Below are 7,778 nucleotides of genomic sequence, written 5' to 3'. Positions count from 1 at the left end.
AAGGCATAGGAAGGGTAGGCAAAGAAAGGCACGGTCATTGCTGGCAAGGAAATGGAACGGCAAGGCAGGGGTGCATGACTTTAATAGAAAATATCCACCTTACAACTCAAAGATTGTGTATACTCAATATATCTAAGATAAGTATCATATTAGTCCAGGAGTATAGAAAGTATTGAGGTGCAAATATTTCAAATTCAATATCTCAAAAAAAAGTCTCAAATTTATCTCAGGTCAATATACAGTGAATCATGTTAGCAGAATTATGTGCCATTACAAGTATTTAAACAATCGGTCATAACGCCATATGATTTTTTGATAAATCTGAGATTAACTTGATTCCAATGACAACAACATTAAAAAGTCAAGATATGGAAATAATCAGAGAAGTCCACGAGAAAGGCAAAAAAAATTTAAAAAACGCCTTTTTTAGTTTCTTGTGCCTACCAGGTATGTCAACACAAAACTTTTTACCATAAAGTGATAGATCTATTACAAAAAACAAAGCACTTTTGGGCTCTATAAATGAAAGTGATAAATGTATGCAACTCCCCCCCCCCCCTCTACAACTCAAAGATTATCTATTATATGAAAGCCTGGTTGTTGTAGGTGCAAGATAATTATGTTTTTCCTAGCCCTGTCCAGGATTCGAACCTGGATTTCTCATTTGCATGAGTGTCATAGCCATTAGACCAGCAGGGCATAAATATATATATATACAAAACTTTACAGGTGAACATTATATACACTTAGGAACTTACAGCACACAGCCTAGTTAATTAACCTTTTGAGAAATGCTGGTTAAGCCACAAGTAACTGTGTTACCTGGCGTAAAAAGCTTGGTGGAACAGTTAATACAAATTGAAAACTGTACCACACATTCAGGTGGAGCGCCTTAGTACAGATGTGCAGTATATCGTAAATCGAGTGAAACACACAACATTTAAGGTGTTTCGGGTGTAATTATATTTATCCTTTAGCTTGAATAAAAACACAATTTACATATTGTGCCATGTCATAGCGAAAACAGTCAGCAAACCTTTTTTATTTTTCACAAAATGTTCCCGGTAAAACTTAAAATATATGTACTTTAATCTGTGGTGCGCCATTAGTATAGGTAAAAAAACCCTTTCAAAAAAACTTTAGCACAACTTCTGTTAAATAGAAACACAGGTAATAGCTTGTCGTTAACACTAGGCTGAGTGATTAGTACAGATATACTGTGGCGCACATATACGTTTCGACATAATATCCCTTTCCGAAAAATATCCTAACTTTGGTTCAAATAAACAGACAGTAAACACCCTGTTGTTATCCTACACAGCTAAAACAGTCATTCAGCAATTTTATTTTGCGGAAAAGTTTTTGTAACATTTAAAAATAAAAACATAGTTTAAAACCTGTTATTACACTCCTAAAGCAAAAAGAATCCTGCAATAGTTTATGGGAAAAGTTCTTGTGCAAGATCAAACATTAATCGTAAAATCGGATAGCCGTAATACATTTTTCCAAAAAACTTTACTGCAACTTCGGTTACCCTGCATGACAATAAAAAATTATTATTTCCAACTGAGCAGAAACTTTAAAATAATAGCAATTAATTAGACTATTGAGAAATTAAATAAGAAATACATGTTTCAATACATGTTGATGATTGCACGAGAACAGCTTGTCAGAATTTAAAAAGCCTCTTAACAGAAAACGTAGACGTTGATGTTAAAGTTAGAATTTAAAACGCCTGGGTAATAACAAATGCAGATGTTGAAAAATTAAATAATAAAACAGGTATGTTGCACATCCATATAGGTTTAATAAACATTTCAAACCAGACATAATCAACATTCAATGTGGCACAGTTTACAAAACGTATAAATCGCGCCAGGTGTTATAGTTACTTGTGACTAAACCAGATTAGCTTAAACTTCTGTTAAATAGAAACACAGGTAACAGCTTGTTGTTAACACAGGGCTGAGTGATTTGTACAGGTAGCTATACTGTTTCGCACATACGTTTCGGCACAATACCTATTTCTAAAAAACTATCCTAACTTCAGTTCAAACAAACAGACAGTTAACAACCTGTTCTTATCCTACGCAGCTAAAACAATTTTATATACTTTGTGGAAAATTTTGTAACATTTAAAAATAAAAATACAGTTTATAACCTGTTTTTACCTTCTCTAAGCAAAAAAACCCCGCAATATTTAATGGAAAAAGTTTCTGTTAAAGATTAAAAATTAAACACGGCACTATGATTGAGTGTATTATCTCACTCACTGTGTAGTATATGTAGAGCTATAGCTAGCTATAGCCAGAAAATCTATTTCTTTGTAGCTAGCTAGTTTTATACTAGCCATTATGATATTGCTTGATCTTTTTTATGCTATTAGCTAGCTAGCTCTTCAAATCAAGTAGCTCTAGCTAGCTATTTAAGTTCTATTATTATTCCAGCTCAGTCAGTAGTTTTATGCTAGCTAGCCTTAGGTGTGAGTGAGAATAAGAAAGGGTTCATTACATACCCTTTCTTTCTTCGCGTTCTTGAACATAACAAGCCCTTCCGTCAGTTGCGATATGGCTTAGATTGAGTTTGAGGCGCTATGTGTCCGAGAAAATGTCATGTGATGTTAGTAAAAGTGATTTATGTATCACGTGGCTAAAAAGTGTAGGCAGATTTAACCTAAACTGGAAACGGCACCATTTACGCTTGGTACCATATTTAAAAAACAACAAAAACTCCATCGCCGTGCTAAAAACATGTTGTCTCGCTCACTAGAGAAATGTACTTAAGAATGACCATACGAAATCGCTGGATTACTGTGATCCTTTGGACGAAATTTTAATATTTCCATAGTAACCATGATAATTTGGATGTATAGGGACAAAATCCTATATACTCTCCACCGTACTTACATTTCCTTTATATTTGGCTTATATAATAAGGAAATAGGCTCCGCTACGCTCCGTGCGCTGACGCGCACTCCGCTTCTCTCCGCAATCAATATAGAAAGTGTTGCGGAGAGGTTGCCAAGGCAAAGGCATTAAGCACGGCAAGGAAAGGGCAAAGTCAGGCAAGGAAATAGGAAGAGGAATCAGGAAGGCAGGGGTAGGAAAGGCATGATGGGAGCCACAGGGAAGGACATAGTAGGCAGGCACCAAAAAAGGCATAGGAAGGGTAGGCAAAGAAAGGCACGGTCAGTGCTGGCAAGGCAATGGAACGGCAAGGCAGGGGTGCATGACTTTAATAGAAAATCTCCACCTTACAACTCAAAGATTGCGTATACTCAATATGTCTAAGTTAAGTATCATATTAGTCCAGGAGTATAGAAAATATTGAGGTGCAAATATTTCAAGTTCAATATCTCAAAAAAAGTCTCAAATTTATCTCAGGTCAATACACAGTGAATCATAGCAGAATTATGTGCCATTACAAGTATTTAAACAATCGGTCATAACGACATATCATTTTTTGATAAATCTGAGATTAACTTGGTTCCAATGACAACAACATTAAAAAGTCAAGATATAGAAATAATCAGAGAAGTCTTACTCAAAGATTACCTATATATGAAAACCTGGTTGTTGTAGGTGCAAGATAATTATGTTTTTCCTAGCCCTGTCCAGGATTTGAACCTGGATCTCTCATTTGCATGAGTGTCATAGCCATTAGACCAGCAGGGCATAAACATAAATATATATACAAAACTTTACAGGTATATACACTTAGGAATTTACACTGGTTAAGCCACAAGCAACTGTGTTACCTGGCGTTAAGTGCTTGATGGAACAATTAATACAAATTTTAAACTGTACCACACATTCAGGTGGCTCGCTTTAGTACAGGTGTGCAGTATATCATAAATCGAGTGAAACACACAACATTAAAGGTGTGTCGGGTGTGTAATTATATTTTTCAGATTCACAAAATATATATTTTTTTCAACTTTAGCTTGAATAGAAACACAATTTACATATTGTGCCATGTCATAGCGAAAACTGTTTCACAAAATGTTCCCGGTAAAACTTAAAATATATATGTACTTTAATCTGTGGTGCGCCGTTAGTATAGGTAAACAAACCCTTTCAAAAAAACTTTAGCACAACTTCTGTTAAATAGAAACACAGGTATTAGCTTGTCGTTAACACTAGGCTGAGTGATTAGTACAAATATACTGTGGCGCACATCCGAAAAAACTTTGGTTCAAATAAACAGACAGTAAACACCCTGTTGTTATCCAACACAGCTAAAACAATCATTCAGCAATTTTATTTTGCGGAAAAGTTTTTGTAACATTTAAAAATAAAAACACTGTTCAAAACCTGTTTCTACGCTCCTAAAGAATCCTGCAATATTTTATAGGAAAAGTTTCTGTGCTAGATCAAAAATATCATAAAATCGGACAGCCGTAATACATTTTTAAAAAAACCTTTACTGCAACTTCGGTTTAAAAAAACACAGCGGAAACAGCCTGTTGTTAGCCTGTGCAGCTAAAAATCAAATAGCAGTATATGTTTTGTTTGCAAACAAGTTTTCATGACAGTAGGATAAAAATCTCTTATTCAGACTGAACAAAAACATCATTAGAGCCACATGTGTAAGGATCGGGTCAAGTTACAAAAACAGAAATTATTGGGACATTATTTGTATACATATCGTGAAATTAGGTAAAAAATAATGAATACACTTGGAGATTTTCAATACATGTTGACGATTGAACGAGATATCTATCTACATCTACATCTATCTATCTATATATATATATTGAAATAATTTTCGCTTCTGCAACTTAAGCCGCACTGATGTATGCTCAGCGGCAGGGTTAAAAAAGTTTATTTCCTGACGTGTGCACAATATATATAGCTAGCTACAACCGTCCACGAAAATATAGCTCTCTATTCCCCCTTAATGTTAAGAACTGCCCATTTTTGGCTAAGCAACGTAAACAATTACACGTGACATACCTGTATATAAACATTTACTATCTGCAAAATATCTAGCTGGCTATGTTTGGCCATTTTGTGAACGATTGTAGCTAGAACAAGCTGTATGATGGGACATTCCTACAGAGTAGAATTATCTCACTCACTGTGTAGTATATATGTATAATAGCTAGCTAGATAGAGGATAGGTAGAAAATCAGTCTCAAACAATTTTTCTATGCTAGCTATGTTGCTGATTTTATGCCAGCAAAAATAGCAATTTATTGCTAGCTACATGGGTAGTTCTATCCCAGCTAAGTAGTTAATTTTCTGCAAGCTTTGTAGCTTGTTTTATGCTAGCTATATTGCATTGTTTGTTTATTTTATGCTAGCTAACTCTTACAGTAGCTAGGTAGCTAAATGCTATCTAAGTTCTATTATTATTCTATCTAAATCTGCAGTTTTAAGCTAGCTAGCTTTAGGTGTGAGTGAGAATAAGAATGGGTTCATTACATGTAAAAAATAGTGATATACAAGCGAGCTAAACATACCCTTTCTTCATTTTCTTGAACAAGCCCTTCCTCCTTCAGCTGCGATATAGCTAGCTTAGATTAACGAAAGTTTGAGTTTGAGGCGCTATGTGTCCGAGAAAAAAGTCATGTGATATTAGTGAAATTAATATGTGTATCACGTGGCTAAAAATTGTAGGCAAACCTAATCTCAACTGGAAACAGCTCTATTTACGCTTGGTTAAAAAACAACAAAAACTCCATCGCCGTGCTAAAAACATATTGTCTCGCTTACTAAAAAATGTACTAGAGAATGACCATATTAAATTGCTGGATTACTGTGATCCAATTTTAATATTTCCATAGTAACCATGATAATTTGGATGTATAGGGACGAAATCCTATATACTCTCCACCGTACTTACATTTCCTTTATATTTGGCTTATATAATGAGGAAATAGGCTCCGCTACGCTCCGTGCGCTGACGCGCACTCCGCTTCTCTCCGCAAAAAACCCCCACAATATTTAATGGAAAAAGTTTCTGTTAAAGATTAAAAATTAAACACGGCACTATGATTGAGTGTATTATCTCACTCACTGTGTAGTATATGTAGAGCTATAGCTAGCTATAGCCAGAAAATCTATTTCTTTGTAGCTAACTAGTTTTATACTAGCCATTATGATATTGTTTGATCTTTTTTATGCTATTAGCTAGCTAGCTCTTCAATTCAAGTAGCTCTAGCTAGCTATTTAAGTTCTATTATTATTCCAGCTCAGTCAGTAGTTTTATGCTAGCTAGCCTTAGGTGTGAGTGAGAATAAGAAAGGGTTTATTACATACCCTTTCTTTCTTCGCTTTCTTGAACATAACAAGCCCTTCCGTCAGTTGCGATATGGCTTAGATTGAGTTTGAGGCGCTATGTGTCCGAGAAAATGTCATGTGATGTTAGTAAAAGTGATTTATGTATCACGTGGCTAATCAATATAGAAAGAGTTGCGGAGAGGTTGCCAAGGCAAAGGCATTAAGCACGGCAAGGAAAGGGCAAAGGCAGGCAAGGAAACAAGAAGAGGAATCAGGAAGGCAGGGGTGGGTAAGGCATGGTAGGCACAGGCATGGGAGGCACAGGCAAGGACATAGTAGGCAGGCACCAGAAAAGGCATAGGAAGGGTAGGCAAAGAAAGTCACGGTCAGTGCTGGCAAGGAAATGGAACGGCAAGGCAGGGGTGCATGACTTTAATAGAAAATATCCACCTTACAACTCAAAGATTGTGTATACTCAATATATCTAAGATAAGTATCATATTAGTCCAGGAGTATAGAAAGTATTGAGGTGCAAATATTTCAAATTCAATATCTCAAAAAAAAGTCTCAAATTTATCTCAGGTCAATATACAGTGAATCATGTTAGCAGAATTATGTGCCATTACAAGTATTTAAACAATCGGTCATAACGCCATATGATTTTTTGATAAATCTGAGATTAACTTGATTCCAATGACAACAACATTAAAAAGTCAAGATATGGAAATAATCAGAGAAGTCCACGAGAAAGGCAAAAAAAATTTAAAAAACGCCTTTTTTAGTTTCTTGTGCCTACCAGGTATGTCAACACAAAACTTTTTACCATAAAGTGATAGATCTATTACAAAAAACAAAGCACTTTTGGGCTCTATAAATGAAAGTGATAAATGTATGCAACTCCCCCCCTCTACAACTCAAAGATTACCTATTATATGAAAGCCTGGTTGTTGTAGGTGCAAGATAATTATGTTTTTCCTAGCCCTGTCCAGGATTCGAACCTGGATTTCTCATTTGCATGAGTGTCATAGCCATTAGATCAGCAGGGCATAAATATATATATATACAAAACTTTACAGGTGAACATTATATACACTTAGGAACTTACAGCACACAGCCTAGTTAATTAACCTTTTGAGAAATGCTGGTTAAGCCACAAGTAACTGTGTTACCTGGCGTAAAACGCTTGATGGAACAGTTAATACAAATTGAAAACTGTACCACACATTCAGGTGGAGCGCCTTAGTACAGATGTGCAGTATATCGTAAATCGAGTGAAACACACAACATTTAAGGTGTTTGGGGTGTAATTATATTTATCCTTTAGCTTGAATAAAAACACAATTTACATATTGTGCCATGTCATAGCGAAAACAGTCAGCAAACCTTTTTTATTTTTCACAAAATGTTCCCGGTAAAACTTAAAATATATGTACTTTAATCTGTGGTGCGCCATTAGTATAGGTAAAAAAACCCTTTCAAAAAAACTTTAGCACAACTTCTGTTAAATAGAAACACAGGTAATAGCTTGTCGTTAACACTAGGCTGAGTGATTAG

The sequence above is a fragment of the Hydractinia symbiolongicarpus genome, chromosome 8, assembly GCF_029227915.1.
Source record: "Hydractinia symbiolongicarpus strain clone_291-10 chromosome 8, HSymV2.1, whole genome shotgun sequence".
Lineage (NCBI taxonomy): Eukaryota > Metazoa > Cnidaria > Hydrozoa > Anthoathecata > Hydractiniidae > Hydractinia > Hydractinia symbiolongicarpus.
Note: the sequence above shows the minus strand (reverse complement) of the source record.